Consider the following 12194-nt stretch of genomic DNA (forward strand, 5'->3'; position numbering starts at 1 on the left):
TCTCCCCTGTCAATTACAGAGACACCGTGCAATCAAGGGCGTCTATAAGTTCACGCGTCAGAAGGGGGAGGAAAAGACTATTTTCTGAGTACTTAGAATAACATTCCGTATTTTTTGGAGAACATTTTCTAGAGTGTTTTCATGTAGAGAGAGAAATGAGTGGCTAAAATGTCAGAAGCTTTAAGGAGACAAATGGGGAATACTATAACAGCTCTTTCCATGTGTTAGTGACACCAGCGTTCCCTCTTTTCCCAGATGGTAAAAAAGAGCCCTGACTCTTGCAAACTTCATTTTTTTGTAGAACAAAGAGAAAGATGAATAACTCGCTTTATGGCCTTTTTCCACTCATGCATACCAAGTCCAGTATGCATCCAAACACTGTCAGAATAGTAGGAGTGCAGACTTTGAAAAATGGTCTTCTCATGTAAACTCAGCAGCTTTGTCCCTGGTTGTCTAGTGGTTAGGATTCGGCGCTTTCACCGCCGCGGCCCGGGTTCGATTCCCGGTCAGGGAAAAACCTCTTTTTATGCTCATATAAAACGACAGATTCTGCATTAAAACATAAAGTTTGTGTGAGTTGGAGTTGAGCCGACAGCCTAAGGATGACTTTTTTTTTAAGTTTTAACTTCTACTCTACCAACTGAGTTATTGAAAGCGACATGCAAGTAATCCCACATGTCCAAACACCAGTATGTTGGCAAGAAACACAGCCAGTTTTGGATGTTTCAATTGTTAAGTTCATTTGACACAAAGAAGAAAGATCGCATTGTATAAGTTGTTCAGCTACAAACAGATATATCTTTTGATGACATTTGGAATCATACTGGACTTTGTGTACATGAATGGAGAAAGGCCATAAATGGTTAGAATAACATTCAGTGCTTTTGGAGAAAAGTTTCGAGAGTTTTGTCATGTAGTGAGAGAAATGAGTGGCTGAAATATCAGGCATTAAAAGTGCAATTTGCACTCAGGGAAAGAAAATTGCTTTCATGTGGACCGCATTGAGATATCGATCTGCCTGTGAAACAAAACACCTCTTAAGAGGCTAGATTTGTGCTCTCAAGCTGCGATGGTGGTTTTCTCATGGCTTCTAAAAGAAGAGGCTGTGGTCAGGGTGGAGTGAGTCTTTGATAACCAAGATTGTTGTTGTTTTGGCCTTCGAATAGACAATGGCATTACCCAGTGTCAGGTCTTTCTCAGTAAACTGCAGAGAATGATATAGAGGGCAAGAAATGGTCAAGCACAGTTTTATTGGGTGTGTGTCTATAAAAAACACTACAGCTCTCTGATACATTTTTGGTTCAAGATTTAATCATCATGCAAATGATTGTGATTAATGCTTTGTCTGTTTAATTCAAATATTATACTATAAACCTAATATTTTAATAGGGTTGGCAACTTTCTAGATCCGATTACTACATGTGTGTGAAGTACAGGTGCTGTAGCTATACGGTATACAATTGTCCACAGTAGCCTAATTATAATATATACAACCAAAAATCCATCTAAAATAAACACCAGAAACTGCTCAATAGGTAGGATAACAGCAGAACAATTGTCCCGCCGTATAAGCAAAATGAGAGCCTGCTAAGGCCGCCAAGAGGGTGCCAAAGACCATGTATTTATTTCTATTTGTTTTTTACCTATGTTATGTCAGTGGCAGCTCAGATTTCTGCGTAGGCCCCAAACAGGCTTGGGCCAGCCCTGGTATCACAGTGTCGTGCACTGGAAAACCATCAAGCCTGTTGACTATGCTACCAGTGTTGTTCATGTAACTGTGCAAATAAACTGCAAACACAATTACTTTTAGAAGTATCATCCAGTTTCTTTTCACAATTGCCAAAATGTAATGAATCACAGCCAGTGTTCTAAAACAGACCTGGAATGTATTCCTGGTTGATGTGCCCTGTTTCTAGTTCCAAAAAAAAAAAAAAAAAAAAAAATTGGTGGATGAATTTTCAATGAAAGTGCTTCACTCAGCAGCCATTAATGATTCTTATATCCAGTATGAATAAATTGAAATTCCTATCCTTGTATCAGGTGCAGCAATTATGTGTAACAATTGTGAAGCAAAAAAGCAATAGCAACATTTTAATATAACAATATAGGTAATATAGAACTTGATCTAATGATATTAATTAGGCTATGCAAATAACACAACTACTTCGGTAGCAGATCATTCATGCCTGTTGAATAGGCAGTTTTCTGCTTTGCAGATACTTGAAATCTTTTACTAATCTTTCCCCAAATCCAGTAGGAGCTGCCTTTTACATTAACATGCCAGGATACACGCTGACTGGATGTTTAATCTTTCTAATGGGTAAGCTATATTCTTATAGTCAAGAAAGATATTTTTTAATTATTAATCAGTTAAGGAAGTCAAGCTATTGCATTTTGCTGAGATGAAGGAATATTGCATAACCCTGTACTGGCCAAATAATTAGATTTGATGTTCTATTTTTTAGATTAATCCCATAACTGAATTATTCACATGGTTTTATAGCCATGGTTAATACTTGCTGTCAAAATGCTGAGGTTCGTAAGAACCTCTTTCCTTCATAAGGAAGCTTCCTGTTTTTGAAACAGGTAGTTTCAGCATACTAGCTCTTACTGCTCTCTATCTGTTTAACAAATGTTTTGTTGGATTTAACTACTTTCTACCTGGAAACTGGCAACTTCCATGGAAAACTATTTTATCATCACAAACTATATCTAAGGAACTACCACAAACATAAGTAATGTTAACATTTTGCTTTTTCATCATGACTTATGTTCTGCTTCAGAGCACTGAATGCAGCATGTTTATTCTTCGTCATTAGTGGCAGTTTTATCTGTGAGAAGTGTAGATGAATTGCTAGTCTGACAGACAGTACGCATCCAGACAGCAAGGCGAAAGGGTGACGTTACGGCAAAGTAGACGAGCTTCCACCAGCTCATGGGACCACTACACATCCCCAACATTAAGTAACAAAATCCCAGAGACCTTCTGCCTGTACTGGCCAGACTTCAGATCAGAAGGTGAGAGAATACAGTCATGTGTTGTGTGGCTCAGATTGTTCACACAGTTAGTAACAGTCCAAACACTTTAATTATACTGTACAGCATGAGACCTGGAAATGTGTGTCTGTGTTTTTGTGTGTGTGTGTGTGTGTGTCTTCTCCCCAGGCTGAGCTCCAGCTTTGTACTGTCCATCATCAGAGAGATCTATCAGACTGGCTCTGCTCACTGTGTGTCCAGCTTGTTGAATTCAGCAGAGAACTGCATCAACCTGAACAGCAGAGAGCTGGACTCTGTCCACTGTGCTGCCCTGCGCTTCACCCTCCAGCACTGCACAGCAGTCTCTCTCAGCCTGCTTTTCACCTCCATACCAAAGGCGGAGCTGGAGAGCATTGAGCCACTGCTCTAACACGTCTCCCGTCTCAGGCTTGAACTTTTCTCACAATCAGAATTTTAACACAGAACTGGTCTGTTTAGGGAGTGTTATATAAACGTTTATGTACGTTTATGTGTTTTTCATGAGTTTCCTCAAAAGTCATTTTGTGCCAGCATCATTTAGGTTTTATTGAGACTCCTGTCAGGTAATCAGCAATATCCATGGATATTTACTTCAGAATAAAATTAAATTTAGGTGAAATATTTATATTAACCTGAAATTAACTGCCCTGCCACTGTCTGTGTGTGTTTTGTTTTCTCCGTGTTGACAGGCTGCTGTTGCTGAGGCTGCTCCACTGCTACAGTGTCTCTGAACTACAGCAGGGGGCAGCAGCAACAGATCTGCTCCTCGCTCTGCAGCACAGACTGGATTTCTCCTGCTGCTCTGCTCTGGACCTCACAGCAGACACACAGAAACACACACTGACTCTGAGCACTGAGGACTGCAGAGTCGTCTCCATGGTCATCCAGAGAGTGAGCTCTCACACACACACACACACAGCTCACTCTACACGGCTGTGAGGGCAACTCTTCCCCATTTTACACACAGTCACCCTTCAGTAAGCCACTGACTCAACACCACACAAACTAGGGAAGCATTCTGGAAAAGGGAAAAGAATTTTATCATTTGAAACAAAATGTGTGTAAATAGCATTAATGTTAGTAGTTATGTGAGTGTGTTAGTGTTTTGTGACTCTACATGTTGGAGAATGTTGAGTGTGTTCAGCAGCAATAAAGCCATGCTGCTCCAGTTCCTGTCTCTTCTCTGTGTGGGGACTGATGTGGAGTGTGTGAGACGCGCTGTGGCTCTCTCCCGGGCTCTGGGTAAGATGGTGATCCTCAGTCAGACCCGGCTGGACCAGCAGGCCTGTAGGTCACTGGCACTGTTTCTGGAACATTCTGAAGGGCTGTCAGAACTGGACCTTAGCCACTGTCAGCTCACTAACCACTGCCTGCAGATGCTGTTCGCACACCAGCACAAAGCCCACATCCTGGAGTGAGTGGACAAGCGGGAGGAGGGATGTGTAGAGAGTCTTGATTGTTGAGTGCACAGTGAGCACTAACATAGATATAACACATTTTACTCTTTTTCTCACAATTTAACACAAAATCCGGCAGGGTGACTGAACATAGAAGCTGTGCGTGTTCATTGTAAAGCATTGTATGTTCCTTGAAAGGCTCTATATAAATTTAACTTTGCTCATTCAGTCATATCCTGTGTTCCTTCAAGGACTTTATTTTTCAAAAGCAAACAGCAAAAAGCTTGATTTTCTTGGTGATTTTATTTGGAAATGACGACCTCTCTCACTGGCTGCCTGGATCACTGATCACTGCCTGTACTTGGCAGGATGGATCTCTGTGGTCTACAGAATATCCAGACTGCTTGTAGAAACACATGTTCTCATTAAAAAGAGAAATAAGGCATAACAGACTCATTATGATTTACAGTTTCATGCCTGATAGATAACAAGTCATGTGTACAAGAACTGAAAGAAATGATATTTTGTTTAAAATGTCAAAATGCATAATTATCTGGCCATTAATGACTCAGGTCCACTGACACAAATATACTATTTATTGCTTTGCTTATTCATTCATTTGCTAATTCAATCATTCGTTTATTAATTCATTCGTTCATTACTTTAATTCATTGATATATAAATCTACAGGTGTTTGTACTACTACACGGTGATTTAGTAGAGGGAGGTGTGTTTGGGAATCCTGAACAATGTGGTAATTATAATCCATCTAATTTCAACCTCAGTCACAATGACATCACTGATGTGTCAGCAAAGAGGATCTATGATACCTTCTCCACCAACAACAATATTCACACTGTGAGGTAACTGTGTGTGTGTGTGTTTAGGCATTTAAAATAAGGTTGTATTTATTTTAGTTTAAAATTTCAAATTTAAAAGCCTATTTTGATTTTATAGGCTCTTCAACAACAGAATTACAGGCATACAAATCTTCCTCTCAGACAAGTGCTTTGAAGTCTGGTGATGTTGATGTGTTGTTGGCACTGTAATGATGAGATTTGATTTTTCTAGATTATTGGGACTATCCAAATTATATTTTTGTTTTAAGTGAAAAAATGTAATGATTAAAAAACAAATTTTAGTTATCTTATACATTTTAAGATTACATATAAAAATCAAATACTCAAAATTTATTTATAAAGTACTTTTTAAAATTGTATTTTATTTTATTTTATTTTATTTACAACAGGTGCTATTACAAAGCAGCTTTTCAAATGTCCAAGTCCAAGCCCCCAGTAAGCAAGCCAAGGGTGACAGTGGCAAGGAAAAGCTCCCTAGAGCATGAGGAAGAAACGTCGAGAGGAACCAAGACTCAAAGGGGGTCCCATCCTCCTCTGGCTGTTTAAAGAGAGACATAAATTAAAAAATGAAATAAGCATTTAATGTTTAGTCCAACTTTCTGGAGGTTCTAGACTTGTGTGCATGTGTCCGAGACCCAAGTCGCAAGAGAACGTCCATTAAGGGCAACAGAGAGTAGCTGGTTGGGGAGGAGGTGGTGTGGGCTACAACAGGGGACATCAGGGGATGATGGGAGTAGCCAAGGCATCTGAGACAGGATGAGGCTCAGTAACATCACAACATCAGGGGTAGGTGTACCTCGGCAGAGTCCACTATCAGTCCAGTGTATTAGAGCAATGATGTTTGATTCCTACTCAAAGAACATGTGATATTTCCAACATTCACTTTAGGTATCAATGAAGTTGTGACATCAAGCAAAGGAGAACAGTGAGACATGAGTAGACAAGCACAAGTTGGACCTATTAGGGACAATGAAACAAAACCTGAAGACAAGAAAACAGAAATGAAAGCCTGAGTGAGCTGAACTGAACTGAATCAAACTCCTACCGCTATATGGACTTAGCTCTGTAATATAGTTGAAACTGTAAGTTGCTATAGATAAGCGTGTCTGCCAGATGTCTGCTCACATTAAGCAGTGCAGTTGTGCAGTGTGAACATGACATCTGTCTTTTACAGCAAAATCTAATTATTTTATTATTCTTTAAATGTCTTTAAATGTCTTCATGGTCTAGCAACTCATAATGGCATTAGCACTTGAAAGCAAAAAAACAGAAAAAAAAAACAAACCAACAGCAAAACAAAAACATCTCAAAACACACTTATTGCATTGAGTTCTGTTTAGATGACTTTTGATTTTATATTAACACATCTACTGTTATCTATTTACCTTTTCCTTTTATCATTATATATGTCATTTTATTTTTTATCCTTTGTGCAATTAGTCTCTTCTCAATGCGTTTTATTTTTTGTGTGCAGAGAGAAGGGGTAAGAAGATGCATATACAGAGGTCTGGACTAGCCGTGCTGTCAAAGGTTAGGGGAAATGAAATAAATAAATGTTCCAAAATGTTTTTTAAATAGTTTAGTATCCAACATTTTAAATTCTAACATTTATGGTTACCCCCAGCAGTGATCAGTGGTAGCTCAGTGGTTAAGATACTTGACATGTAGTCAGAAGCTTACCTGTTCCAGCCCTACTGCTGCCAAGTTGCCACTGTTGGTTCTCTGAGCAAGGCCCTTAACCCTCAATTGCTCAAGTTATACTCACTCGTAAGTCACTTTGGATATAAGTATCAGGTAAATGTATGATTGTGTTTTTTATAATCTTGTACACATAAATGTCATATTCAACCAGAATATGTAAAACACACTGTCAAATCGTGTTTATAAAAATACGTTTTAGTTGTAATTAATTTCTGTAGCTTCATGTCACTTATGCTGATATGGTTGTTGGCTCAGACAACAATGGCCACAAGAGGGAGACAAAGAGCTTCCCTAGTAATCAATGAAAACAGGCATACCCTGTAACTGTATGCTATACTATTCTTTTATTTTATATTTTTCCTTGATGTCCACTTACAATGTTTGCATGGCTTTATGTTCCAAAAATAATCATAATCTATTTTACACAAATATTTTCCAACCTGTTTATCTTGTAGAATTAAATAGGACATGTATTACATTACGAATAAAGAATTCTGCGCTGCATACACTTAGACATCGGTAATATAACTTGCAGTTATATAACTTCTAGTGAAAATCCTTGAAGCAGTCAACACCATCATCTGAGTAAGCTCCATTTAACCCTCTGAAGTTAAATAAAGAATTGCAGCTAAATGTGTGAACATTATCACGTGTCAGTTCATAACAAGTTAAGCTTCATAATAAGTCACGAAGTCAAGAAAATTCATACCTAAGCATTACCTTGTTTGATGTGTTTATTGATGTATTTGGGTATAACCAGGTCATTTGCCTGTTTTTATGTATTGATCTTTATTGCTCCAAAAAACTACTCACGTCTTCCAATGTTCTTGATCCCCACTTGTAAGAAATAGTAAATGGACTAATCCTAGTTGTGGATAAGTATAAGACTAAACAGCTGTGAACTAATTCCACACGAGGGGAGTCATCACTGGAAAGGTGTCCTGGTGCGAGGCGTGCAGTGGTCCCTGTCCTGCGAACACAGAGAGACACAGAGGCGAGATACCAGTTAAAAAGGTTTGAGAAAGTACATCCTCCACTGACAAGATTCTGTTGTTTAAATGTAAATGGAACAGGTCTGCTCCTTCTCTCAGCCAATATAGAAACAGCTAACCGCACTACAACAAGTACACAAGGTGTAATGAACTTGCTATGAGAATGATCTCAGTAAGTAACTCAAAAAGGAAAGGAGCTTCTCCTTCCTGTTTTCTTTGTTCTCTTCTTGTTAGTGTTTGTATTTGTTCTTTCAAAACACTCCTGCACTCATTCCTCACACTAAAACATGAACCTGGTGTTGTTTACACAGTGACTGGGTGTGAGGCATCTGATCCATGATTTCCCCCTGGGGTCACAGGTCTCGTTTGTCGCCTTTTTTTTCTCCTTAAGACAAAAACAAATTAAAATAAGAGCAGAAAAACTGAGCAGAAATAAACAACTATTAAAATTCTAGATGCACTGTGGAATGTTCAGAGAAAAACAAGACACTCCAGTCTCTATTGTATTTAATATGTGGTATTTAACTGTCAATATGGGGACATTACGACAAGGGAGTGTGCTCAGCTGACCTGTCTATGATTTTATTTTATTTTATTTTTTTAATCCTAGTCTTTGATTAAGTTAAGGAATTTTTCTTTCAAAGAAGAGAAAAGGGATGGAACATGTGAAACACAAACATAAAAATAGGTATGCATTTATCTAATAAACTGATGACTACGATTAGGTGAGACAAGTTTTAGGATATAATAATAAGTGTATTATTTCCATCACACTTTTCACCTGAGTCTCCTGTGTTTCTGGATAAAAGAAAGTAATATAACACAAGCAGTTATACAATTTCCGAAAGGCATATTATTTAGAAATAAAGAAGAACTTGGTTATTATTTGGTTATTAGGACACATGAGGAAAGCATTTTAGTTGCATTCATTTTGCCAAAGACATCCATGACTGAAACAAGCTTCCTGTCACCACTGACCACCCTCCTAGCGTTCATGTCTCCACGGTTTCCCTGTCTAGTGTCTTTATTTTGATTTACTCCCTTGTTGTGGTTCCATTCCTTCGTTTCGTTTTCTGCACCCCTCATAATTTGCACTTGTGTCTGGTTTAATGCTCATTTGACCATGTTTTTAAGCCCTGTTTTAGTTTAGTCTTGTTGCTATTTATTGTAAGTCCAGCTGCTGTTTGTTAATCGAGGCTTCCGTGCATGTGAATATAAGCCTGAATGTTTATCCTCGCCCCAATGTTATAGCCTGCATCCCTGGTTTGTCTTCGTGCGCTTTTCTTTACTTTAGTTTATCATGAATTCTCGGACACTCCATGTTAATAATTTGACCCTGGACTTTGGATTTGCCCCTAATAAATCTCACTCTTTTCCACACACTGCTCATCGTTACACTTCCCCAACCTACTATATTTACATTAAAACTCCGTCAACAGCAGTCTTTAACGTTGAGGGTTTTTTTAATCTGTGTAAAATTACATAATTTCTGCTGTTTCAGAAGTGAAGGATTTGCGTGCTCTAAATTTTCACCATGCCAATGCACAGAGGTTTTGGTATGGAGATTTTATCCCGATCTATAGGAGCAAGTGTGATGGACTATAACGTTGACGAGAAAGAAACCATCCGTTTCGCCGCCGTTTATGTCCATAGATGCTGCTATTACCAAAACTAGTACTGCGCTGATTCTTAGAGGACGGTTGATTTGACCGGATGTCGCAGCAGTACGGCCGACTACTCCTGATCATAACGTATTCATGACAACTCAGCCCTTTTTACGACTGAGGTGCTCACACGACAACGCGTGATCTTGCACCTTTTATGTGTTTTAAGAAAAACGCTCAGTGTTTTAAAGTGCAGCAGCGAATTTTGATCTAACGCGTTACTAAGCTCTGTGAGCAGAGTAATTTCTCCCATTGTGTTGAAATGAACAGGTGTCTGTTATTAGTTCAAGCATTGTATGTTCTTTGAAAGGCTCTATGTAAATGTAACTTTGCTCATTCAGTCATATCTTGTGTTCTGTCAAGGACATTTTTTTGAAAACAAACAGCAAAAAGCCTGACTTTCTTGGTGATTTTATTTCTCTTACTGGCTGCCTGGTTCACTGATCACTGCCTGTCCTTGGCAGGATGGATATTGTGTGTCTCTGAAAATGTATTAATATTATTAGTATGTGCCTAACGCTCCTCTCTATTCCAAAGCTGACCCGATTTCCATAATTCTCGTATTGCATAAGACATTTATTTCCATTATATGTTTTAGCATTCAGGTGGTCATTTTTCTTTTCAACAGTTATTGGCGTGATCCAATAGATCCAAAGTCAAACGAGTACGCACATCATGTGTTGAACCCATCCATAGTATTTTTCTGCTTATCTAATATGCCAATATTTTCTCGTAACCATCCCACCAAGTACGAAAAACACCCAAACCTAAATGCTTAGTAACTAAAGTAAAGCTTGTGTCAGTGTCTTAATTTATATTCTGCATTAGTTCATCAAATGGTTATTTATTGAGAGTGAGTCTGTATTTTGTATTTGAAAAAAAATAAAACTGTCAGCATTCAGCAGGTTTGTTGTCAGGTTTGAAGGCTGTGGTTGTGCTATTTTTCTGGCCTTTCTGGTCAACTAATTTCTGTACCCAGTCATTTCATCAAGGGAGGTGTGTTGCTATTGAAATGTCTAACTTCCTTCATCTAGGGAATTCATGACATACATTAGAATTACATTTATTATAGCTGCAGGTGGCAAGTAAAGGGTCCAATCATTTTATCACATCTGCACAACTTGGTTGCTGATGACATCCCATATAAAGTTCACCAGCCTTTGTGGTTGGTTTTGAGGTTTTGTTTCCAGGAATGTTGTATTTTGAAACCAATCTCTCAATTTTCTCTGCTGAATTGCTTTATATAAATATTATTTTTCTGATTCGACATGACTAAGAAATATAGTTTCCCCAGAAGGTCAGTTCACCCCAAATGTACTTGCATTCACAGTATGTTCATATACACCATTGAAGTTTGGTGATAATCTAACACTCTATGGCTAAGTTTTAGCCTATTAATAAAAATCCTGCTCTTGGGGATTGATAGTTAAATACACATATTTTTGATCATTATTTACAAGAAGATCTGCATTTTTTATATTTAAAAGGTATCTCTAGATCAAAAGGTCACTGACTTGTTTGAAAGGTGCATTTGCCCAACTAATTTAGGTATCAAAAATCAGGCTAAAAAAAGGTTTACGAAACGTATTGAACTTTTTTTATGAAATAGTCACAAAGTATTGCACTGTATAAACTGCATTTCTCATGCACAATTGGTACACAATGGGATTGACTCATTTTTCTGTTTTTAAATACCTTTTCATATGTCAGAGGGGCTCTGTTGGCAAAAATGTCCTATAATTCCCATGCTAGCTCAAAGTCCATAAATCAATACTCATGTCAAGTTTCATAAGAATTACTCAAAGAAGTCTTAATTTTTTTTCAGCTGTTTTGAATGAATCAGTACACCTTGGAAGGATCGATAGGTATGTAAGTGCCATATACCATACAAATATCAACATGTTTCAGTCTCATCAACATTTTGATACCAAATTTGGGAAGATTGGAGAAAGGTCCTACGACTAGTGTGTTACAGTTCATCAGCAACATAAAAAGTAGTAGGATATTTAAATTTAAAGTAATTTCTACAAGAATCAACGTTATAGAAGTCCACTGAAGCCAGTTCTATGATTAGCCCATTACCTGAAAAACATTAGCCAATGTTTGAGTCATCCTTAGGAATCCTTCAGCTTGCTTACAGAAGCAGTATGCAAAATTTCATCTTGATCAGAAGAGCAGTCATTGAGAAACAGTTATTTGCATATTATAATGCCCCATATTGACAAAACTGCTACATTTGGTAAGCTACCTCAAAGTCAATACTGGTATAAGTCTTTTAAATTTCATGAAATCTGAACATGTCCTTCAGGAGTGACAGCTAGTTAAAGTTAAAGTTAAAGCCTGACCTATGTACTACTAATTTGTACTACTAATATTAGACTGGAATAGGACAGCTGTATTTTTTATGTCAGGTTTTTGTTTAAATAATTATTGAGATTCAGACTCTTGCAAATATTTTGACACCAATTTCACTCAGATTGTGTGAAAATCCTAGGACTGGTTTGAAATTAGCAAAAAAATAAAAAAACAAACAAACAAAAAAGTGAAATCTAATGGGCAGAGCCT

General features: G+C 37.8%; 1 non-coding gene across 1 annotated transcript; it reads left to right on the forward strand.

Moving 5' to 3' along the window:
- Positions 1-442: 442 nt before the first annotated feature.
- trnae-uuc (transfer RNA glutamic acid (anticodon UUC)) lies at positions 443-514 on the forward strand. Its single transcript has one exon. It is a non-coding gene; the product is annotated as a tRNA-Glu (tRNA).
- The last annotated feature ends 11680 nt before the right edge of the window (positions 515-12194 follow it).

This window comes from Electrophorus electricus, unplaced genomic scaffold (genome assembly GCF_041902795.1).
Source record: "Electrophorus electricus isolate QZ-2024a unplaced genomic scaffold, ASM4190279v1 Scaffold185, whole genome shotgun sequence".
Lineage (NCBI taxonomy): Eukaryota > Metazoa > Chordata > Actinopteri > Gymnotiformes > Gymnotidae > Electrophorus > Electrophorus electricus.